The 24,017-nt window shown below is 57.8% G+C and overlaps 1 long non-coding RNA gene across 1 annotated transcript; it reads left to right on the top strand.

The window, feature by feature from the left end:
* Window positions 1–4,797: 4,797 nt before the first annotated feature.
* LOC129083067 (uncharacterized) lies at window positions 4,798–23,454 on the top strand. Its single transcript, XR_008530464.1, has 3 exons — window positions 4,798–5,051; window positions 18,627–19,128; window positions 23,316–23,454. It is a non-coding gene; the product is annotated as an uncharacterized LOC129083067 (long non-coding RNA).
* Window positions 23,455–24,017: the final 563 nt, after the last annotated feature.

Below are 24,017 nucleotides of genomic sequence, written 5' to 3'. Positions count from 1 at the left end.
TATAGGCCTCGCCACATTGAGGTGCCTTCCCGCAGAGCAGGGAGATCACCACTATCAGCTGGCAGCTCTGTCCCCATAGCTACTCCGATTGGGGTCTATGAGGGGCTGGAGCTCCATTAATGGGGACTGGCCACCCTGTCTGGGAGCTCTCCCTCCTCTGACTCATTCCACCTCCAGCCGCCACCCATTGTTTGGGGACGCAGTTAGAGTAGAATTGAGGCCCTTCCACTCACAGAGCTGCCATTCTAGTTGGAGACAGTCAGCAAAGGAGATGGGTAAGTACAGTGAAAAATCAAGCAGGGTGGAGCGGGGAGTTGAGCTTGTGTGGAGCACACACAAGGCTCCTCCGGGAAGGTGTTGCTGCAAAGTGGGCGCTTCAGCGGAGAATGGGAGGAAGTGAGGGGAGACACGCAGACTTCTGGACGAGGAGGCTTCCAGGAGGATGGAACATGTGCAAAGGTCCTGGGTGGGGTGAGAGCTGGGAGGGTGTCTTCCAGGAAGAGCACGGAGGCCCGAGTGGCTGGGGGACAGGGGACAGGAAGGGAGAAGGAGTGCATGCAATTAGTCTCTATCACTATTGCGCTAGGCACTGCCTCCAGTCTTCCAGGGAAAACCATGACAGAAATAAATACAGGATCATGAAGTCAGAAAGGCTGTGTGGACTGACCCAAGCCCTCCTTCCCGGCCTGGCATGGATGAGACAGGGACACGCATCAAGACCCCGGGGAGCAGCATCTCACCCTGATGTGTCGCTGCTCACACCCGGCAGAGCTGGAAGGGCCCAGGGCAGGGTTGGGGGAGGCCTCAGGACTCCTGACTACCTGCAGGGTTGGACGGGTCCACCCCTGAGATCTCTTCCAACATCTGGAAGCCCGATGGTGAAAGGGGGCAGAGGGTGTGAAAGGAAGACACAGGCGTGCTGTCCATTTGCTCACCCACAGAGGCACACACTCCAAGGCGCGCCGATGCATGCTCACGGGAGCACATGGCAGGCAGGCAGGCATACCCCTCACAGCCCATCCTGCTCTTAGATGTGAAAACTAGGGTTTTTGCCTGTGCAGCACCTGCTCCCACCTTTATGCCCAGAGTTCCACTGAGGCCTTGCCTAGCCTGTGAGGAGAACTGTCATTATATGCTGGGGGAAACTGAGGCACAAAAGGTTACAAAAGGTGTAATGTTACAAGGCTGCAGCTCAGAGAACCTGGACCTGGAGGGAGACTGTTGGTCAGCATGTCTCTGCATGTGCAGTCACCAGACAGAGTGCAGGTGACCCCTCCCCACCGCCTCCCAGTTCTGTCCACTGCACAGCCCCAGCGCCAGGGCAGCTGCAGATCTTCAAGCAGTAGGCAAGCCAGGGTGCCCTGGGGAATGCTTCTCCTGCAGCCCGGCCACCGGAAGAAGCCCCTCTGCCAAGGTGGTACCTGGCCAGGTTTCTGGGGGCCGAGGGAGGCAGGTGTGGCCCGGTCACCCACCCACCTACCCTGTCTGGGGAGAGGCTGGGGGTGAGAGGCACTTGGTACCCACTTGGTGGCCTCTAAAGGCATGCACCCGGATGGCTCAGACAGCTGCTGCAGCCAGCCCTGCCAGCAGCCCCCAGTGATGGATGAGGCGCGAGCCTCTCAGGCAGCAGGGCGCTGACCCCAGCTGGGGGTCCTCTGTCTCAGCCCATCTGTCAGGGTGATAGGTGGATCTCAAGAGGATTGGGGGGTGGGCAAGTGTGGGGGCGGCTGCGCCACCAGCAGGCTCACATGCAGGCATCCAAGGGGACAGGGCTTCGGGTCATTCTGTGCCTGGTGCAGCTCTGCAGTCAGATTGTGGCTGCCCTCCCCCAACCTTGTCCTAAGTGTGGCCAGTCCCAACCCCTCTGAATGGCTAGTCTTTTATTGCCCTGTGTCCACCTTGGCTCTCTCCAGCTCAGGGGTCAGTGAGCTCCTTTTATGCATCTCAACAGGATGTTCTGCTGCCATCCATCCCTCACTTCCACATGGACTGAGAATGGGAAGGGGTGCAGGGAGATGGGAGACCTGCCCCAGTCCTGGCTCCCACTACCACAGCCAGATAGCAGGTGTCCCCTCCTGGCAGAGTGGCAGCGGCTACGGTGGCCATAGACCTTGGGTACCACAGCCCGGGGAGTGCTTCCAGCCCCCTCATGTGCCTACAGAATGCAGGAAACAGAGCTTGGTGGGTGGGGGTGGGTGGTGGGGTGGACTGGCATAGGATGACCATCCCAACCCCAACTGAGACCGGGTCCCTGCTTTCACACATGGGAAATGTGACATTCTCCCATCCCTTCAGCCATACCCCGAGCCCTTTACATGGGACTGAGCATCTTGTTTCTAAAAGAGCTTTTCTTCTCATTCAGATGAGTCTGGCCCTGCCCCAGCCGAATCCTGAGCTTGGCTAACCTGGATGGAGCAGGGGCCAGGCCCCTCCCCAAGACACAGAGCCCTCTGCCTGTGTGGAAGGAGGGCACAGGAGCCTACGAGGAGGATAAGCAGCCTGGGCTGCTCAAAAAGTAGACCAATCAGCCACCAAAACTGGGAAGAAAGCTCTGACACAGGCCACAGCGTGGACGAGCTGTGAAAACGCCGCACCAGAGAGGGAAGCTGCATGTGGATGATTCTACGAAGATGAAATGCCCAGGGTGCAGAAATCCATAGACAAGAAGCTGGTCCGTAGAGGCTGGGGCTCGGGAGGGGTGACTGGGGATGGGGATGGATTTCCTCTTGGGGCAATCGAAGTGCTGTGGAACTAGGAGGTGTTGGGTGCCAAATACTGAATGTGCTAGATGCCACTGAATTGTGTACTTTCAAATGGTTATGTGTATTTTACCACAATTTTTAAAAAGGGAATGGTCAGGGAAGACCTCCTAAGAGAGACATGTGAACAAGCCTTGAATGAAGAAGTATTAGGCCCTATGAAGGAGAAGCATCTGGAAGTAGCTGGTACCTCAGCAGGAGCTGCCAGAATGTTCTGGAAGCAGCGAGGCAGCAGGGTGGAGAAAGGAGGCCCTGTGAGGGCATGGAGGCAGTAGGGCGAAGGGGCTTCAGGGAGGCAAGGCTGAAATGTCAGGAGGACTCCCGGGGTGGCTGTTCCTTCCAGAACCTCCTCTCGTCTGCGGCCTGGGCAAAACCTACAGAGAGGAAGGTACAGTGCTCTAGGTCAGAGGTTGCCCTTGAGGAGTCCCCTCAGAGCCTAAATGCCAATTGTGAGCAGGAGCAGCTGGAGCTTGGGTGGGCATTGACTCTGTGCCGAAAATGGGCACTTAACCAATTTAGAGCTTTCCCTGGGGTCACTGGGCCTCAGCCTCATGGGAGCATGAGCATCCTGTGGTGGCTTTTCCTTCTTGTCCATTTGGGGCACTTCAAGGAGTTTTGAAGGTAATTAATGTTGTCAAGTTCTTAGAGTAATTGGTAAGAAAAAAAATTAATACCCAGAAAAACAAAGTGATATCTGCAGATAGAGGCTTACGAGAGGCTTCCACCACCTGGTGCCCAGTGATCCATCGGCCACCCCTGCCAATCACAGCTGAGGGGAGGAGGTCAGGTGAGGCCATCTGCATCAGGTGAGCTGGCTTGGGATGACCTTTGATCCAGAGCCAACCTGGCCTTGTTTCTGAATGGACCACAATCCAAATGGCCCAGGCCAGACCCCGGGAGGATCCCTCACGCCCGCCCTCTGTCTGTGTCCACATCCTGCCACCTGCATCTGCAAGCATGCCAGCTGCCTGCCAGGCTCACGGGAGACTTGGCAAGGGGGCCTGCAATCAGGGCTGTTCTTCCTGGATGATGAGAAGGTGGGAGGTGGGAAGTCTGTGGCATGGCCACTCCCAGGGTCACCCAGGCCACCTCTTCTGGCTCCATCTTGAGGCACACAGCCTTTGTTCAGAGCAGGCAGGGGCGAGAGCGGGGCCAGATGACAGGTGCATCTGCCCCCAATCTTTCCCCCTCCTTGGAATCAGCCACTTCCTGCTCCAGGGACCTGGCAGAGGGTGGGCTCGCCCACGGGGATTGAATGAGCAAGTGAGAGGGTGCTAATGGCTTCGAGCAGACAGCTGGCACCATCCACCTGCTGCCGTCTCAGCTGGAGTTCTGACCAAGGCCTCTTCCTGCATCTCTGTCCTGGCCTGAGGTTGGGCTTGACCCTCACGTCCACTTGGGACCCTGCTCTGACCCCTCAGGGAGACTCCCATCGCTACCCTACAGCCACTCTTGTACGTCACAGCACTTGCATGTCTCCTCACAGCGCTCATGTTTAATCATGTCCCCGGCTCGACTGCCGGCTCCAGGAGGCCAGGCCTGTGTCCATCCAGTCAGCTGCTCAGCACGTGGCCTGCAGTGGGCCCTCCATAAATAAACACATCTTAGGGAAGGGACAGGAGCAGTGAGGTGGAGGCTGGGGGCTGGGCTGGGGGCTGGGCAGGGGGCCAGCATGGCTGGGGCCCGGGCGGTGAAGGACCAGGCCGGTTACAAGGTGGACCCAATCAGGAGGCTGCGAAGTACGATATGCATGTGAAGTTCTTACGTAAGAGGAGGGTGATGGGAGAGGAAGGGACGGGCTCGGGGCTGGGGTTTCCACCGCTCGGCAGCCCGGCTCTCTGCCGCCGCCCGCTTCTGGGCTTTCTTGGCTGGGGCTGCTCCTGACAGAAGGGATGCATGTTGTCGGGGGCGGGGGGCTTGGCATGTGTGTGTGTGCATGTGCGAGTATGTGTGTGTGTTTAAAATACGAAAAAAAAAAAAAGGAGCGTGGCTACACCCAGCTGCGAGAGGCTGGCCGGGCTCCGTCCGTGCCAGTTGCCTCTGAGCTGGCACGGTGGGGACAGGAGGAGGGAGAGGTGAGAGCCGCTGCGAAGGGAAGATGGACGCTTGCCATGGAAGAGCAGCGGGCTGGGTGCCTCCTGGGTGCCCGCAGGCTCACGGGGCCAAAACTCACAAACAAAAACCACAGAAAATCGCCGGCAGCCCGTCCTGGGGAGGCGGCAGCCGCTTGGCAGCGGAGCCATGGAGAACCGGGCTGGGAGCAGGTGGACAGTGGCGACCAGCGCGGCACAGGTAACAACCGACTGGGGCTCCCTGGGCAGGTGGCTGGGTCTCGGCCTGGGTGTAGGTGCTGTGGCACAGCAGCCTGCAAGGGACAGCTGTGTGTAGCGGGGTTCTGGGCCAGCAGGTTCGGCTCCCTGAACACTGCCATGGGCGTAGGGGGTGGTCCGCCACCCTGGGGCCTGTGTTGTCCAAGTGTGGTGGGCAGGAGCCCTTCAGGTGGCGCAGAAACCGTTCCTGCACAGAGGGAATAAAGCAGGGCTGGCCGGCTGGGTGTGGGTAGTGTCGGGGTTTAAGGGGACAGCAACCACATCCGGGGGCCCTGGCATGGCAGCGCCTCTGCCTCTGGTGCTTGGGCCCCTCTCTCTGGGGTCTCGTGGCTGCGTCACCTCTGCCCCATGCCCTGCTGGCTCTTAGGGCAAGGTCCTCTCTGCCTCACTTTTGGAACGGTGTCCCCAAACCGTCCTTGAATGTCTGTCTGTTTCTTCTTGCAGTCCATCCCAGGGACTCAGGTGGGGATAGGAGGAGGACCGGGGGGTGACACCTGGAGGGGCTGGGAGATCCCAGGAGAAGCATCTCACTTCCCTCCTTCCCATCTGCCCAGAGCCCTGCAGCCTGGCTTGGCACCGCTGTGCCTGTGTGCAGACCGGTGGGACCACAGCCAAACGTGGCCATCAGAGGGAGCTCAGGCGGCTGTGCCAAGGAGCCCAGCTGCCGAGGGCATGGGGGCAAGCTGCCCGGGTGGGGAGGAGTGGTGTGTGGGGGAGTTCCTAGGACAAAGCCCTGCTGGGCAGAAAGGACCAAAGCAGCCGGAGAGGCGATTTAGGCTTCTTGCCTGCCAGGCGGTGGTGGCAGGAGGGCTCATGTGGAGTGCTGCCAGCCGCGGTGCCCAGCCATCCCGTCCCTGGGCAAGATCCATGATGAAGGTGGGAGGGAACATCCGAGCACATTGGGCGAAGGGTACGGGGACTTATGCCTTAGGCTGGGGGCACAGGACCAGAGGGACACTGTTGCCGCTCAGAGGACTCTGGGCTGGAGGCTGTGCCGGGTGACGTTTGGAGCAGCCAGAGTAGATCCATACAGAAGGGACCGCACAAGGAGGCCTGGGGCACATGGCAGGGAAGGATGCGGGCTTGGGCCCCTGGGGCCTGTGCCCTGGGCAGTGGCCGGCCCCAGCACTGCCAAGTAGGAAGGGGTTTGGGCTACAGAGCCTGAAGGCCAAGGAGCCTAGCTCCGGGAGGCCCGTGAGGAGCTCCCAAGGTCTGGGCTGGCTGAGGGGGTGCGGTGTGGGGGTGACCCAGGGCTGAGGGGCACACAGTGAACACAGGACTGGGAGTTAGAAGGGTGGAGATGGAACAAGAGGTGCTTTGCGGCTTCAGGCAGGGCTCAGACCCTGGCAGAGGCCCAGCCACAAGACTGCTCAGGCACAGCGCAGGGGCTCTCAGGGATGGGCCGTCCTCCCTGACCAGCAGGTAATGGGGCTTCTGAAGAGGGTGCCCAGGCCCAGCCTGACCAGCCCCTGGAAGCCGGTGTGATGGTTCTGGGTGCTGGCCAAGAGCTGAGTTTGGGATCTGCACACAGGAGGGCAAACTAAGGTCTCAGAGCCTCAGCTTGTTTGGCGGTGAGGGGCGTGGGCACCCCTCAGCACGTAGGCTGGTTTGGACCAGGAGGGTCCTGTGGGTCGTGCCCTGGCACCGGTGCAGGTTTGCCCAGGTCTTTGAGGTTGGGGGGGTTCTTCTGCGCCCAGCCCCCAGAACTCTCCATCACTGGTTCTAACGCCCCACTAGCAGGGTCGGTGTGGCCCTGTTCCAGGTGAGCCCCGGTCGGGGCCCCCAGCAGGGGATTTTAGAACTGGAGGGGCTTCAGGCAGTAGTGACTGTCCACTGCACCTCCAGCGATGCCAGGCGGGAAACCCCCAACCGCAGCCTCACTCCACAGCCCAAAGCCTGTCAAGTCCAGCTGGGCTCCTCCGTCTCCCTAGGCTGCCCCGGGCCCCAGTCTTGCCCCAGCCTACGGCCTCTCTGGAGACTCAGACCCCAGGCCTTCTCCCCTGAGTAGCTCTGGCCTGGCCACGGGCCTGGGTGGGGACAGTGGGCAGAGGGAGCCACGGTGTGGGGGAACCAGGAGGCTGACCCATGGCCCACCCCACAGCTTGGCCCACAGCCGCCTCCACTGGCAGGCCTTTGTCCCCAGAACGGGGGTGGATGGCCTGAGCCAGCGTGGTGACAGAAAAAGAGCCTTCCTCAGCGGCGGAGGCCAGCACCCCCTCATACCACCTCCGAATTTCACAGTCCTGCTTCCTGCGCGGGCTCCCAGCTCCCTGGAGAGTCCCGCCAGATGTTCCTCGACCGCCACATGGCTTCCCTAATGAAATATTCATGGAGTCTTTCTGCCTCTTGACAGAAAAGCCTCTGCGGCTCCCACACCTCCCAGAGGGTCCTGGGAATGAGCAGGCACCGACCATCCCCACCCACCCTGTCCTCTCCAAACCTCGGTCGCCCCGTGTGGGGTCAAGACATCCTACTCTACGGTCCAGCAGGAAAGGGATCCATGGCTCCCAGTGGCCCCCATTTCACCCCAAGACCTGACCCACAGCCCACCAAAGGCCCTCCTGCAATGGGGTGGCCAGAAGCGCTTACTGGCACTTTGCTCCCTGGCACCCATCCACCCTTCTATGCACCCATTCTTCTGTCCATTTATTTGTACGCTATCACCTGCAAGCCTCTGTGCCATTTCTGTACATGGAGATTGGGCTCCATAATGTCAAGTGAAATTGACCAGCCCTGTGCTCTGGGCCAGACATACATGATGTCCTCCATGCTCTAGTCATGCTGGGCCTCCCCCAGGACCTCGCAAAGTCCATGGAGAGCCAGTCACTGTGTGCAGCCCAGTGGCCAGCACAGGTGTCCCCTCAGGTTCCCAAAATGCAGTGGGTAGGATCTCAGTTGCGGTGCACTCTCCCCAGCCGTGCGTAGGGGGAGTGCGTATGGGAAGGCGGGAGGTTGAGGTTGGGGACTGGCACTGGGCCAGCTGGGTGAGGGGCCTCGACGGGGTCACTTCTTCAGGCCCCCTCACTGTGCACACTGTTCCTGCATGCGGGCCAGTTGCTCCACATGAGCGCATCCCAGCCTGGGGCAAGGGGGGCTGCTATACCAGGACCCTAGTCCTGCTGTTGTGCTCTATGAAGCCGGAGCACTAACCGGCGGCTGGGGCTCCAGGCCCAAGCCCTGCCTGTGGGTGGCTATCTAAAAGCCACCTGCCTGGGTGAGCCCTGGGCAGGCACTCGCCGATGGTGCCAGGTACATCCCTGATGGCTCTGAGGCTGGCTGCTGTGCCCTTCTGTTGGGCCCCACCCCGGCCCTTCAGCCAGTACCTTTGTACCTCTGCTCAGGCAACGACTGAACCTGCTGCCCTGCCCTTCCCTCCCTGAATCTGACTCATGCTCCAAAGTGTCACAACGTTCCTCCCGCCACCTCGTGGATCCATGGGGTGTGTCTGTTTAGGAAGGTGAGACTCCATCAGTCCTTGTGGCTGGGTTGATGGGAGAGAGGATGAGGGCTGAACAGAGAAGAGAGAAGGGCGAGGGAGGCACACCCACGGCCCCGGTGGCTGCCGCACACACCCTCTGTACGACTTGGTATCCATGGCCGCTCAGTGCTCCGCTCACAGTCAAGGGTAAGGTGGTGATGAGGGATGGAGGGGCGCAGAAGGAGCATATAGCCCTCCATGCGTGTGGGGGTAGTGCCGACGCTGACCGCACAGTTTGGGGCCGCCAGACCCAGATCCAGCCCCAGCTCTGTGCTTGCGGTGTGAGCTTTGTCCCCTCTGAGCCTCCACTTCCTCATCTGTAAAATGGTCCCAGCCACACCAGGGTTCATTGAAGGACGGCTCTTGGCTTGGTGCCTGGCCCTAACTGCTCTCAGGACATGCCAGCAGGCAGCAATCAGGCTCCATTCGGGCACAGCTGGCCCCTGACATCAGCAGCCCTGGGTCTACACAACCGCTCGGCCACCTTGTCCCCCGCATCCACCCTCAAGGAGGACAGGGGAGCCTGGACCCAGAGGGAACTTCTAGCTAAGCTGCCTTTAGGTGCCATTGGTGGGGGTGGGACTTGGAACCCTTGAACTCTGTAGCAGACTGTCCTTTCCTGAGGGGCCATTGAGGCTGCCCAGCCCTCCTGCAGGGACCTGCTGACTCGTGTTGGGGGAACGGGGTGCTATGTGTGAGCTTCAGGGCACCGCCTTGCTCTGGGCCCCACCCTGGCGAGGCCGAGCGCAGCTCCACGACAGTGGGTAGCTCGGGGAGCTTGGGAGGAGGGAAAGGGGCCCGTCGATGTGTCTTACCCAGAGGCGGTCCTTCTTTAACTTGATCGCTCTGCTCAGCCAGGGTCTCCCTGGTCTGAAGAGGGGCTCTGGGGACAAACAGCTGCCTCTGAGATCCCCACAGTGGGCAGGGAAGCACAGTGAGGCCCCCTGTGTGAGGGTCCATGACACCTGGGCTCTGGTCCACATGTGGTGGCCACAGGGAAGCCCAACTCCTGCCCCATAGGCTTCCTCGGGTGACATGTGTCCCTTGGTGCTCTCAGGGAGTCCACCTGCTCCTGGAGACTCTGCCCAGTATCAGAACAGGGGCTTGTTAACTGCCTGCTCTGACTTTGGTAACTGTCACCTAGAGTGACATGATAAAAACTCCGTAACAGCGCCATTTACTGAGAGTCAAGCTTGAGCTTTGCCCCAGTGGTTTTGTCTAATTGTCTGGGAGGCAGGTGTGAGGGCTCCACATTCGAGGCTCAGAGAGGACAAATCACCTCCCCAAATCCACAAAGCTGGACAGTGCAGGAATGAAGCGGCCTAGGGGTATCAGGCCTGGAGCCCTGGCTATTGTCACCAGGATGGGCAGACAGGAGCTGGGACCCTCCCCCAGGAATGATCCCCAGAGCTGGACCCCAGCCCTTCAAAGATCATGGTCCAAGGATCCAGCATCAGTGCCCTCCCTTTGCAGGCAGTGAGCTTGGGGGAGCCCCCCAGCCCCAGCGGCCCCTCTCCCGCACTGCTGGTGAGGTAATAAGCTATGCATGTAGTGTAGAAATAGAACATGTTCTGCAGAACAAATGGTGTTAATTTGCAGCGTGCTCTGCAGCCTGGTGTTACTGAGCGCCTAGAGGGCGGGGGCAGCAGCTGCGCCAGAATTAACAGCCGTGTGCAGCGCATTAGCGGGGCCATGCATCACCCTCAGAGGCACAAAGCACCCCAAACCCTGACTCGGGCAGACCTGCACCTCTCAGAAGGAGGCTGGTTCCCAGGAGGCAAGGAGAGCAGCTTTCTGGCCCCTCTCCCCCTGCCACAGGTCCTGCTTGGAGTGGTCAGTGCCCACTGTTGGGCCCACCCAACAGCACTGCCGTGGTCTGATGTGGGATCACATGTGTGGCCCGGCTGGGCTGGCCATTGGATCCCTTCCTCCAGAACAAGGAGGACAACTTTGTCCTTTCTCAGTGACTGTCACCAACTGGGCTCCAGAAATGAATTCAGAGTTTGGACACAGCACTCTCAGGCCCCCTCTCCCTGGTGGCTTCGACTGACACTCCAGCTCCTGCCTCCTTTGTCACCCTGGGTTTCAGCTTCTGGCCCCTCTCAAGACCTTCCCCACAAGGCCCAGTTAACCTTTCTGCCTATTTGTCTTATTTATTTATTACTCACTGTCGCTGCTCAGAGCTGCAGGTCCTTATTGATCCATAGTGATGTTGGCTGCTCCGAGATGCCCGGCTTCTCCTGGGTAATCCGTCTTCCTTGGCTCCCCACCCCGCCCACCCCCATTTGTCTGATGATTTTCTGCCTTAGGTGGGAGGGGGAAGCTGGATCGCACATCACAGCTTCGTGGGAGAGGCCAGCCACTTTATTGCATTCAATGGATACTTAATATCCCCCATCCACCTGTCGGGCTGGCCCCTGGTGGGGCCCTGTGCTTCTGCTCACCTTCCTAACCCTCCCAACCCTGGAAATCTAGGCTCTTCCTGGGACGGGGAGAAAGAAGGCAGGTGCACAGGGCAGATGTGTTTGCCTGCCCTGACGATTCTCATTGGACCTGAGGGACTGAGGAGCCCGTGACAGGCAGAGTTGGGGGCATCTCCCCATTCTGGCTTTGCTTTCGCTGCATCCCTCACTCCCCTTCTCTGTGGAGAGGAGGGTCACTCTGGAATTATACATCTCTTGGAGTCCAACCCTGTTGTTCTTCCTGACGTCAGTGCTGGGCACCCAGAGGCCTTATGGGGTGATGGATGGACCGACACATTAATTAACAAGGTCCTGGACACAGAGCTTTACACAAGAAAGGACCTTTGGAGAGCGCTGGGTCTAACAGTACTATAGCTCAGACGGGGGAAACCAAGGCCAACAGAGAAGAAGCCTCCTCTGTGGCTACCAGTGAGTCCAGCAGAATAGGGCACCCAACCAGTCATCTCACAGGCTTCTTCGTGGCCAGGCCCCCGGCCTGCTGAGCTGAGGGCCAGGTGCCGTGGTTGTTCGAGTCCAGGCCACGGTGCTGTTTTGCAGGGGCTTGGAAACAAGTCAGGGAGACTCTCTCAGACTCCAGGACATTAAACCCCACACTCAACAAGAATACATGCAGCATCACAAGGCTTCTCAGGGATGAGGGGAAGGGACAGACGCTTGTGTTGGGGCTCTTGGTCTGGAGCTTGGCCCAGGGTCGGTGACTGAGGGGGCGGTGGCGGAGGACCTGTGGGACGGTCCCCTGTGAGCAAGGCTGACGGGCACGTGGGAGGAGGAGGCTGCAAGGATGGCTCAGGAGGGCTGGGGCTGACAGGCAGAAAGCCTGGGCTTCGTGGGCAGGGGAAGGACAGAGCCCTTTAAGAAAAAAAAGAGCGGCAGCGTGTGTGTGTGTGTGTGTGTGTGTGTGTGTGTGTGTGTGTTGGGGGGGGCGGTGCCCAGCCCATCTTTAGCTCCAAGGCTCACTGCTTCCTGCTGACACCATCCACCCCTGGTGCCCAGGCGGTCTTTGTTCCCTCCTCTTTCCTGCTGTTCAAACCCCCACTTTGCAGGGAAACACCTTTTGGAATGAAATTTAACCTAGAACCACAATATATAAAACAGCTTGTGAGAGGCACACCACTGAGAGGGAGTTGGGGTGAGGGTCCCACATGTTCTGCCAACCCCTGCCTACCCTACACGAAGGCCCCTCGGGGCAGCTCCAGGCTCGTCCTACCCAGCATGAAACCGCTGCCGCAGGCCTAGTCCCCCAGAGCTGACCACCCTGCCTGGCTCCGGGCGCTGTTTGGTCCTGACTGCAGGCACCCTTGGGATCTCAGGATGGCCATTGTTTGCAGAGAAGAATGCGGGGTTTGGCCAGCGGGGAAGATGGACGGTGCTCAGGGTCTCCCCTTGCAGGGGTCAGAGTGTGGAGGGGACCCTGTGTCCCCTTCCTGGGCCTGGGTGCCCGGTGGTCACTGCTGGGTCACATCTGCCTGGCAGAGGGGAGAGGCTCCGGATGTACAAGAAGGGCTGGGCTCGAATGTTAGTTCCACCTTCCCACAGCCATTTCGGCCCCCTCTTAGCTCGGAGAACGCAGCCTGCTCGTCTGAATGCGTGATTAGCTGAGCAGTCTGCCTCGCTAATTTCAAGGCAGGGGAAGGGAGGAGGAGGGGGTTTAGGAATTTGCATATTAATTTAGCCGAGGGAGAGAAAAATTGTTTACCACTTCCTTCTCCAGTGGCTCACAGAGGACTTAACTCTTTCCTGTTTGCTCTTTGGAGCCTTGGAAAGAGGGTGTGTTGAGGGCACAGCCCGCCCTGCCAAAGCCTCCTGGCTCACCCAGGCTCCCTGCCGCGTCTCACCTCCAGGGTGGCTGGCAGCTCCCCCTTTTTTGCAGGCTCCCCATGGGGGCACCTGTGGGGCCAGATAATACAGGCACTGGGGATAAATCTGCTAATGACCCCAAACTGCTCTCTTCTGCTGACCCTTACGGTTTTCAGGAATTGAAGATACTTGGGGGTTCTCTTAGCCTCCTCATTATCTTCATCTATTTATTTATTCCACAGCCTCCACAGTACATCAAATTCAGTCTCAGCACAGTGGTTGGGGCCATGGTGGGTACTCATGGACGTCCTCCCACCCCGAGAGGTAGGCTAGCAGACGGTTAGGCACTGCTGACAGCCCTCTGATTTCAGAGAGGAAGGCGAGCTTCTGGGGGAGTGGTCAAGGCAAGCTTCCTGGAGGAGGCAACATTTGCCCTGGGCCTTTCAGGAGGAGTGCTCTCATGGGCAGGGAAGGATGTCTCTTTAAGTGATGGAGCCAGTGAGAAGAAGTGCCTGGGAGGCCGAGGGCACACAGAACTGTCTGGGGACCTGGATTCTTTGTTCTGACCAGATTCAGGGCTTGTGAGCTCTCAGAAGCTGGAAAGGTTTGCGAAAGGCCCCTGATGATGGATTGAGCAAGGCGTGTGCCCTGGCAAACAACTAAACCCCTCTGAGCCTCTACCTCGTTTTCCAGGTGGATAATAATAATTTCAAGGGTTGTTGCAGGCTGGAATAATACCCTATGAAATGTTCGGCATGGCTGGCATGGGTCGTGTGTTCAGGCAATGCCACCACATGCTATAGTTGAGATTCCCACTCACTGGGGCAGCAGTGACCACTTAGAAAAGATACGATGCATCACAGTGACACAGGAATCTCTGTTTCCCTAGAGACAATGTTTAATGGGGGCGATGTTTCCAGCTGAAGGCCCGATCTTCTCCAAGGCAGACATGAAGACAGACCCCGTACTTCATCCCCCCCCAGAGTCTGGTGAGGATCAGACGAGGCGAGCTGCAGAGAGCCCACCCATGCCCCGCCACACACATGGTGACCTGGATAAGAGCTGTCCATTGTCCCAGTGTCTGACAGCAACCAGGAGCACATACTATATGTGGGACAACAAAAAGCGTTTTCTAAAGTGCATAGACACACCTAAACCACAGGAGGTCATGCAGTATTTCACCCTCTTTAGAATTGAGACGATGTGCCCCACGTCAGGAAGTGGCCAGCTGGGGCCGGAGGGCAGCTGGTATGGCATCCTGAGGACCCATGGGGGCTGTGGGCATGAATCACAACACATGGGGGCTCTGGAAGAGAATGACCAAACAGATGGCTACCAGAGTCCAGTCCACAGGGCAGAGTCCAGGCCGGCTTCCTGCCCTCCTGAAGACAGCTTCTCTGCATCACCAGAGGCCTGGCCCATCCTGACCCAGGACAGACATCACTAATCAATCACAGCGTCTCTCCCGCAGCCCCCAGGGATTCCAGGAGTTGCTCTTTGCTACCTGAGTTAGATGAGCTCCAAATGCCCCTCTCAGGGCTAGTCTACACTCTATACGCAGGTCACTGCGTGTCTGACAGCATCAGAGGTCTGGGCCACAGACCCATGGACATCGTGCTCCCTCTAAGCTTTCTTGAGCCTGCCAAAGCTGCTGGCAGCTAGCAAACAGTGCACCCTTGGGTCTGCAACCTGGCAGGCTGGCCTCCCACACCAGATGCGACATCTGCCCAGCATGCTGCCCCCTCTCTCCTGGCTCAGCAAGCACACTGTGACCAAGAACGCAGGCTTGAGATCAGAGACCTGGATTCTGGAAGGCCTGGGCTCTGCCACTGGCAGTCCCACTGCCCAGATGGGATGCTTATCACGGGTTATGTACGTGTCTGGCACACAGCACGTGCTCAGTGAAGCCAGTGCCAGTGGGCATTGATGCACATGCTCAACCAATGGAGCTGACAATGAAGAGCTACAGAAAAGCCAGTGGGCCACCTCCCAGCTCACGAGGCCTGAGGATGCAGGAATGGGGCAGGAGCAGGAAGAGAGGGTGAAGGAAACGTGGGGGCTGACCCAGCCCTTGGGAGCTGAGGGTAGGAAGGAGCAGCGGCAGAACCAGAGCCCTTGGTTGTAGTAAGAGAAGTAGGGCTTGCATATGAGAGGTGGTCCTGGACCATCGGCCACACTGCAGAAGGCAACAAGGCTCCCAGAGCCAGTAGGAATAAGTCAAGAGCCAGACAAGTCTTGGATCCCCCCAACCTGGCTGGGCCCTCCGAGTAGACTCCTCTGCTGGGGGTGGGGCATGGAGATAGGAAGTACAGCCACTATAGAGCCCCTCCCTATACACTTGGTCATGCTGCCAAGATGTGTGCCTGAGGTGTAGGAGAAACTGAGGCACAGCGGGATAACCTGCCCAAAGCATACAGCCAGCGCAGAGTGGCTCTCTCGGGCTCCCTGGTCCCTCGGGGTGTCACCCGCAGGGGCTCCAGTGGAGCGCTGGTGCTCTGGGGGAGCTCGCAGGGCACAGCCAGGAGTCTGGCGGATGCGGAGACAGAGTAGCCGCTCTCCCACTGGGACTGGGAAAAGTCACTGAAGGGAACGCGGAAGGGCCGAAATCGCCACTGCATCTGGTGGAAGGGGAGGGAGAAAAGCCCACCCCTGCACCCAGTCTTGTCCAGGCTAGTATCACCCTGCCATCCCCTGCCTTCAGCAAAAGAAGGTGAGGAGGCCCCAGGGTCAGTAGGTGGTGTTGAGGGAGGGCGTCCACAGGGCTTTGTAAGGTGGTCCCAGCCACCCTCATGGAGTTCCCAAAACACCCGAGGATGCAGGTTTCTGGGCCCATCCAGGCCCAGTGTCCAAACTTCCATGGTCCCACTGCCTAATGCTGGGTCTGAGAACCCGGTTCCCTCAAATCACATCAGGGCAATAGCCTCCCATGGCTGTACCTCTGCCTTCAGGGAACCTGTGAGATGAAACAGCAACGGACTCAAAAGCTGAGCCGTGGGCAGAGACGAGGGGCTGTCACTGGGAGAGAGAAGCCAGTGGGGCACAGACCCCTGAGCATGTGGACACAGGCCCCCAAGGAGCCGTGGCTGGTTGAGTGGGTGCTGCCCAGCGGTGGAGTAGGAGCAGCTTGCTCGGCCCCCTGCCATCCCCGCTCATCCGAGTGAGCCAGGATGGCTCCTTTGTTTGGCTCCATGGGCGATGTGGGCTGGGTCTGGAGGTAATCTGTCTGCTTCCTGCAGCTGGCTGTCAGCTCACATCTGCAAACCAGCTTCATTTTCACTGTCATTAAAAATCCAAGGTCTGACAGGTAGAGAAAATCCAATGTAAAAACAACCACCCAGGGACCAACTGAAGCTCCAGGGGGAGCCTGGCTTCCATCCCAGGGCCAAACCCCTGTGGGAGACAAGCTGGGGAGACTGTCCGGCCCCCCGTTATTCTGGGGCGTGCTGGGTAAGCTAAATCGGTGTTGGCCTGCCATCAGCACAGTAGGACCAAAAGAGAGACACAGGGAAAGGCAGAGGGAGAGGATGGAGGAGCAGGAAAGCGAGCGCAGGCAATGACCTGGCCTGGGCCGCACCTGCACGTCGCACTGCCCTTGCGGTCCGCGTCAGTCACACGGCTGAGACCTGCCTGTCCTTGAGGTTTTCCGACTTCCTGATCTTCTGGCGGGGGGCGGGGAGGTGCACCTGCTGGGGGTGATCAGGGCCCTGGGGGAAGAACCTGGCATATCTCTCCCTGGGCACTAGAGGAGGCCTGGTGCCCCCACCAGGCCACATGGCTTTGGGGCCACTGATACAGGTCACCACAACAGATGCCAGCTTTGTTTCTTGAGATTTCTCCATCACTTGGGAGAGCCTCTTGTCCCTTCTGAACTTCTGGGGCCACCACTGCAGACGGGGGTCGGTGGGTGGGTGCACCCAGTGCGGGCGCACGCAGGGTGTCGGGCCCTGGCCTGTGTGTGGGGCTGGCCCCACAAACCACCTTAAGGTCCTGCATGCGCTTCCTCCCACCAGGCCCTGGGCTGCAGCAACATGCTTGGCTCTTGGGGGAGCCCGCCACTATCTTTTCCTCTCACGGGTCGGAGTGCATGCAGGATGCTGGTTCCCAGGTCATAGGTCTGGGAAGAGGGGCCTCAGCACTCACCACCCCGAAGCCTCCCCTCTGTCATGGGACAGGAGCCTCGGGCCTCAGGCTTTCTCTGCGGCTGGCTGGGGCTGCTGGTAGCCAAGGCAAGGCCAGTCCCACGGAGAGCCCAGGGACAGGCTGAGTCCCTGCTCTCCCGGGCCTTGGCTGCAGCCTGAGGTGGGCTCAGAGCCTCGTGTCTCCCTACGGTGCCGCCTTTGTGCAGTTGTCAGCATCTGGAAAAAGTTCGTAGAAGGCTTGGGAGGCTGTGACCCTCCCAGCCTGGCCGGCTTCCTTCCACCCGGGGACAGGAAGACCTCCTTAAGGCCAGGACTGCCCACCCCCAGAGCGAGGCAGCGCGGGAGCTGAAGAGTTGGCATGTGTAGGGTTAACCGCTGATTATAGCTTTGTCTCTGCATCGGGTGCATAATGTGCTCATTTGCATACTGCAGTGTGCGCTCAATTAAAATGAACTTTTAATTTCTTCTAAGTAAATTACTTCTTGCTGGTACGTGACGCGCACAAATGTCAGAATAATGGGAGAGCCTTAATGAGCTGGGGAGTGGAGTGGGGTGGGGGCTGCTGGGAATAACCCCAGGAACAGGCATGTTTATGGAAACACACACACATGGATGGACGCACAGACTCGTGCCCCAACTGGCACACTCATTCCTCCACACACAGCCTACCCTCAGCTCACCCTCAAGTGAGGGCATGCCCATGTGCACACACGGGTTTACAGGGTCCCGCCCGAGGTGGACACGCACACGCACAGACATGTTCCTCACTAGCTTCAATCTCCCTTTCTGCAGCTTCCTATTTAGTTTATAAGTAAGGATGTAAGTCTAGAGCGGTTGAAACAATGAAACAATCCAGGGGAACACCCATGTGAGGCTATTTCCCTGTTCAGGGAATACAGGGGGCCCAGGGCTGCCTTGGGGGAGGGCGGATGAGCCCCCTGGCTGCTGGCCCAAGCAGCAAACACCTCTTGGGTGTCTGGGAGCCTGAGCCCTGATCTCTGTCATCCCTCCTCCTGTGGCATCGAGCCAAGGACGCAGCATTACTCCCACTGGACAGCAGGGGAAACTGAGTCTCCGACAGCTGATGTCATCTTGGGTCACACAGCTCTGATAAGAGAGCAGCGTGGGGACTATCTGCCCTTTCCTCTCCTCACCCTTGGGAGCCAAGATCAGAGAATGGGGAGCTAGCATCAGCCTTCTGCTGGGCAGGCAGGGATAAGAAGCAGTAAGAGAGGAAGCCGATCGATGCTCCTAGTCCCCAGGTCCCTGTTCCAGCTTGGTATTATTTCAGCACCTTGGAGAGGACCAGAAACCACCTGGCACCCTGATCCCAGGCAGGACGGTGGTGCAGAGCAGCAGGGTCAGAGGCCTCAGCCCTGACACCGGGCAGGGCCAGGGGCCATGAAAGGCCTGAGGCCTGACTGCAGGCAGGACTTGAGTTGCTATGAGTCTCAAAAGAGGTGCCAGCCTCTGCCCAGAGTCCTTCATGACATCTATCCCCATTCACAGGAGGCAGCAGACAGGGTACAGGCCCACATGGCCCTGAGATCAGGCCTCAGCTCCAGCCTCCATGAGCTGAACGGCTCTGGACAACCCACAGAGCCCTCCACCACTCAGCCATCTCCTCTGTGCTTTCCTAGGTCTCCCTGGAGCCAAGTGGAACCCCTGACCTGTGCTGTGATGAAGCCGCTACTGGGTGACCCTTCCACCACGCTGTGGAGCTGGGCCGGGGCCACTGCTGGAGGCCCGCAGAAGCACTACTCAGATGCCCCATGGGCCAGAGCCCCCTGGACTCCAAGGCTTGAGTCTGAGGGAGGCCAATCTTCTCAGCCTCTTCAGGGTCCAGAAGGGTTGAAGGAGAACCAGCGATAATGTAATGAATCTCAGGATGGGCAGACATGGCTCCCAAGAGGACAGAGCAGGAGCAGGAGCCTGCAGGCATGAGCCCTGAGTCTGCAGTGCACCGTATGGTGTTTGAAGAGGCTCACAACCCCGGGGGGGGGGCACAGATATCACTGACAACGTGGGATGAGCGACTGTTCTTCGGAGGGTGATCATGGAGGGCTTCCTGGATGAGGATGAGGACACGCCTGGGAAACACAAGGGCTGAAGGACCCAGGCCGATGGAGGGTTTGCGTCCAGGTGAGTTAGGATGAGGGAGAGGTGCTGACCAAGAGTGCAGCAGGGAGAGGGGCACACGGGCGGGGACGGCGCATGATAGGCAGGAGGTGCAATGTCCGGCCTCAGGGACACGCACCAGAGAATCTCAAAGGGACGTGCTGGGAATGACCAAAACGAGGGAGGTGATAGGAAGGCTTAGGGGCATAGAAGCCACAAAAAGTGGGTAGCAGGGCCCCGGAAGTCCAAGGTGGGCTGTGAGGTGATTCCTCAGCAAGGAATGGGGATTGCATGGATAAGGCGGCAGGTAACTGCATTTACAAATAATTTATTATTTGCAGGCTGGGGGAGGCCATGACGACAGTCAGGGCGAAGGGCAGAGGCCCCCAGGACCACAGCTCCCTCCTCTGACGTAGTCTAGGGCTCTCAGGGTGCGGAGGGAAAGCCTGCCTAGCACTCATTGAGCATATAGGTAAACTGAGGCCCAGAGGGTCTCAGCCAGCCCTGCCTGGTAGAGGACAACCTGACAGGGGTGTCCCGGCCTATACTGGCTGCAGGAGATGGAGACTCTGCCCCATCTGCCTGCCACAGCCTCCTTTCGAGGGGACGGGGGGTGGGTGGCAAGTGAGAGCGCAGCGAGGACAGAGAGTAAAAGAGAGAAGGAGGCAGCCTGAGCCCGGAGGCTCAGTGAGAGGAGCCACTCAGGCGTGGTCGCGCCCTTCCCCCGCTCAGGGGCGCCCTGGCCCGACGGTGCCTCCTGAGCCAGAACACGGCCCTGGCTGGGCACCCGCCCCTCAGTGTACCCCACGACGAGCCAAGCAGAGTGACAGCACGCTGTCCCCAGACTTGCGTGATCTGGTCTCCCTGCCTGGGCTCAGTGTCTTTGCACCTGGGTGCCTCTGCCCTTCCTCGACTGCCTGACTGAAGCCCCAGAGCCAGCGCAACTGCTGTCCCCTCCCCCAGAGAGTGTTTCTCTCTTTTCTGATCTGCCATGAAGCAACAGCACACCACGCTGCTGGTCCTGAGTGACGGTGCCCCTGTAGTCAGAGGACAGCCGCCACAGTAGTGGCGCAGGGACCCCCGCCGGGCAAGAGGCAGCGCCCAGCTGTGTGTGCCTCTCTCCCGAGCTGAAGGCGGCACTGTCCTCCCCGGGCCGTGGTGATAGCAGAGGGTTTGAGCTCCAACCCTGACCAACTGGACAGTACCTCCAAGCTCCTGCTCTCTCCTTGGGGGAGGGGCATTTTTCCTCCTGCTCATCCTGGCACCTGTGCCTTTAAGAGGAGGAATCCCCCGCCCCCCCAACCGCCTCCTTCCTCCCTGTTTTTCATGCCAGTCTTTCCCCCTGGATAGGTTCTGACAATTACCACTTCCCTGGCAGCTGGGGTGTGCTGTGTGTGCTGTGTGTGTGTGTGCGTGTGCGCGTGTGCGTGTCTATCTGTGCACATGAGGTGACTGAGCCCAGCTTTCCCCCATTGCTGAAATTTACATTGAACCACAAATTAATTTCATAATTTTTTCCTCTCTAATTATGCCAACATCTGCTGCAAAGCCAAGCTGTGCACATGCATTTTAATATTCTTTCCCCCTCCTCTACTCCTCACAGCATTGCTGTCTGTCTCTGCACTGAACTTTTCAATAATTATCGCCAAGAGAAGATCTTGACTTCTATTTCTCTTGCCTTTTAAGAGGAGGGAGAGGGAGGGGAGCGGTGGGGGGCGAAGAGGATGGAGAGAAAGAAAGAATGAGGAAAACAAAGAATGTGTGAGAGAAAAAGAGGAATAAAGGGGAGAAAAAGAAAGAATAAGGGAGAGAAGAAAATGAGGAGAGGGGAAGGTGGGGGAGGGAGAGGAGAAAAGGGAACGGGAGGGGAGGGAAGGGGAGGAAGATTGGCAAGTTAATAAACAGGTCTGCACATCAGTGTCTCTGGGAGAGAGCCGTGGGGTGGGGATGGAGGGGTGGCTGACAGTCGATTTCTTTGTTGCTGCAGGAGGAGAGGGTGGGTCTGAAGAGAGGAAAAGAGGAAAGGACAAAAGTGGAGGGAGAAAGAGAAGAAAAGGGAGAGAAGATACTGCAGGTGGAATAGGGAGTGGGGTGTGGGAGGGGCAGGCCAGGCTTTGGGAGGGGTGCTTGTCTGCAGGCGCACCAGCAGCCCAAGAGCACAGCCACCCTGGGGCAAGGGACATGCTGCAGGGAACATGGGGCTCAGCCTGTCCCTCCCTCATTGACAAGCATAGTCAAAACCAAGTTGTTTTTCATTATCACAAGCACAGGGCCAGACAAGGTTGTGGGGACCCACCTCTTTTCACCCTCTTTCCTAAGGGGGTTGGCCACCGCCAGGCAGGGTGCACTTGGCCTTGTTGCTGCTGTCTTGGGGTGACCTGGGAACTTCACTGTGAGACATTCTGTCAGGTCCCTGAGGAGAGCTGGTCTGGCATATGTATGGGGGCACCCACACCTGGCAGGTGTTTCCCCATGTGCACCACCACCCACCCACCACCCTTTCCTCCCACCCTGTGCCCACAGCCGACCCAGCCTCCACCGCCTGCTCAAGAGTGTTCTCTTGAGACTCAGGGGGTCACGGCAGCTCCCCACATGATTCCTTTTCACTTGAACTCATAGTGAGTGTGTGTACACATGTGCGTTCATGGATGAGTGTGTGCACACAAACCTGTATGCAGTGTGCACATGCATGTGAGGGTGGGATTGTGAGCTCACATTGTGAGAATGTGTGCACACATGTGTCACTGCAAACATGTGTGTGCCCGTATGTGCATTTCTATGTATGAGTGTGTGGAAATGTGTGCACATTTGTGTGTTGGAATGAGAACACGTGTATGAGAATGTGCATGCACTGCGAGTGTGCACAAAGACACAGGAGAGTGTGTGCAAGTATGTGTGTGCATACATAAGTATGCACATGAGTATACATGTATATGTGTGCAGGCATGAGAGTGTGTGCATGAATGCATGCACACATGTGACAGTGTGTGCTTGTATGCACACATATGTGACCAGTGAACATTTGGTTGTCCATGTATGTGCGGGCACCTGTGTGTATATGTGTGTGCATGCATGTGCATGAGGTGTAAACATGCATGTGCAAGACTGCACACATAAGGTGTATACATGTGCACATGCATGTGCGACAGTATATACATGTATATTTGTGTGTGTGCGTTTGTGCCAGTGAGCATGTGTGTGTCTATGTGAGCATATGTGTGGAGTTCTGGCTGCATATTCATCTCTGCTGAGCCCTGCAGTGTGGGGATGGACACCCAAAGAGAGGCAGTGCACAGCAGAGCGCCCCACTAGAGCCAGGAGGCTGCATTTTGCCCCAGCTCAGTCTGCTGGACTGTGAGGACGTGGGCAAGACATCGCCTGTCTGTTAGCCTCAGTCTCTTCAGGTCTCCAGTAAGAGTAAAACATCTGTCTGTTCACACGGAGTACCTGCACACAGTAGGTACTCCCCAACATATGTTGAATGAAAAGTTATGAAGCTCTGCTTTTTTTCTGTGCCCTTGGGCCTGGCCTCAGCTTGAGGGCAGCAGGTTGGCATTCTGTGAGTAGACCGTCCTCCCTGTCTATCTCTTGCTTCCCCTGAGCCCACCTCGGCCTCGCCACCCCCATGACTCCTTGCTGTAAGGGCTCCAGCGCTCCTCCTGCCTACTACCTCCTTTTTCCCCCAGCCACAGAGGTTGGAGTGATGCATACATTTGACCATGCTACCCTGGATGAAAGCTTTGCATGCTTCCTCGCTGTCATTGGATTAAGTCCATTCTCCTAATTCTGGCATGAGTCCCTCGCCCCAAACCTTGGCAAGCCCACATGCGCACCCCAGACATTGTCCTCTCAGGGCCTCCCCCTGGCCCACCCATGCTCTTCCTGCTCCTCTCCCTGGGTGATTTTACACCCAAGATCCAGCCTCCCTTCTTCTAGAAGAACTTCCATGCCCTTACCAGGCTGGATGAGACCCCTCCGTGGACCTCCATGGACCTTGTATAGTCCCTGGGTAGACATCACCTTTTTGAAATCTTCACTTGAGGCTATGTTCATTGATTTTAAAGACAGAGGAAAGGAGAGAGAGGGAGAGTGAAAGGAACATTGATGCGACGGACACATCGATTAGTTGCCTCTTGTACACGCCCCAACCGGGGTCTGAACCTGATACTGGCAACATTTTTTCCTTTCTTTTCTCTTCTTTTCCTTTTTAGGTGGATGGGACAACACTCCAACTAATTGAGAGACCCAGTCAGGATGGAAATCACTTATTCGTTCCTCTACTTCTCCCATCTCACCTTAGTCTCAGAGATTTTTGAGGGCAAAGTATTTTATCTCTAGCGCTAGAGCCTCATACACAGTTGATATTCAATAATCTTTTGTTAAATAATGAATAACTGAATGACATAATTGACATACATCACCAAACTTCCCTGGGTCTATTACCACATATAAAAAATGAAGGGGTTGGGTCTCTTGTAGCCAAGGACTCTCAGCCTCACCCTTTTCAATGTCTGCTGAGTGGTCGGCGGAAGAGGAAGGGCAGCTTCCTCTGCTTTAGCAGTAATTAATAAACCCACATTTATTGAAGCTCCAATGTGCCAGACACTGTGAAGGGGTTTTGCAGAGCACTGTGGAGAGACTCTCACTTCCGATGTGCTCACCGTCCAGAAGGAGATGCACAAACAGCCAACTCAGACACCTGAGAGAATGCAGTAAGGTTCATGTGGGGACTGTTCCACCCCAAAGGGATCGGGGGGAAAGTAACTGATGACAGAGCATCCGAATGGGGTCGAGAGGAATGAGAGGGGCTTTGCTGGAACTGGGGTGTTTTCAGAAAGGACTTTACAAGTAGAAGGCAATAAGTTGCAAAAGTAAATAGTGGGTTTCTGCTTCTGGTCATGATAAAAATAAAA

This window comes from Pteronotus mesoamericanus, unplaced genomic scaffold (assembly GCF_021234165.1).
Source record: "Pteronotus mesoamericanus isolate MK-2021 breed Mesoamerican mustached bat unplaced genomic scaffold, CSHL_Meso_final scaffold_165, whole genome shotgun sequence".
Taxonomy (NCBI): Eukaryota; Metazoa; Chordata; class Mammalia; order Chiroptera; family Mormoopidae; genus Pteronotus; species Pteronotus mesoamericanus.
The sequence above is the reverse complement of the archived record's forward strand: the minus strand, read 5'-3'. Positions and strand labels throughout refer to the sequence as shown.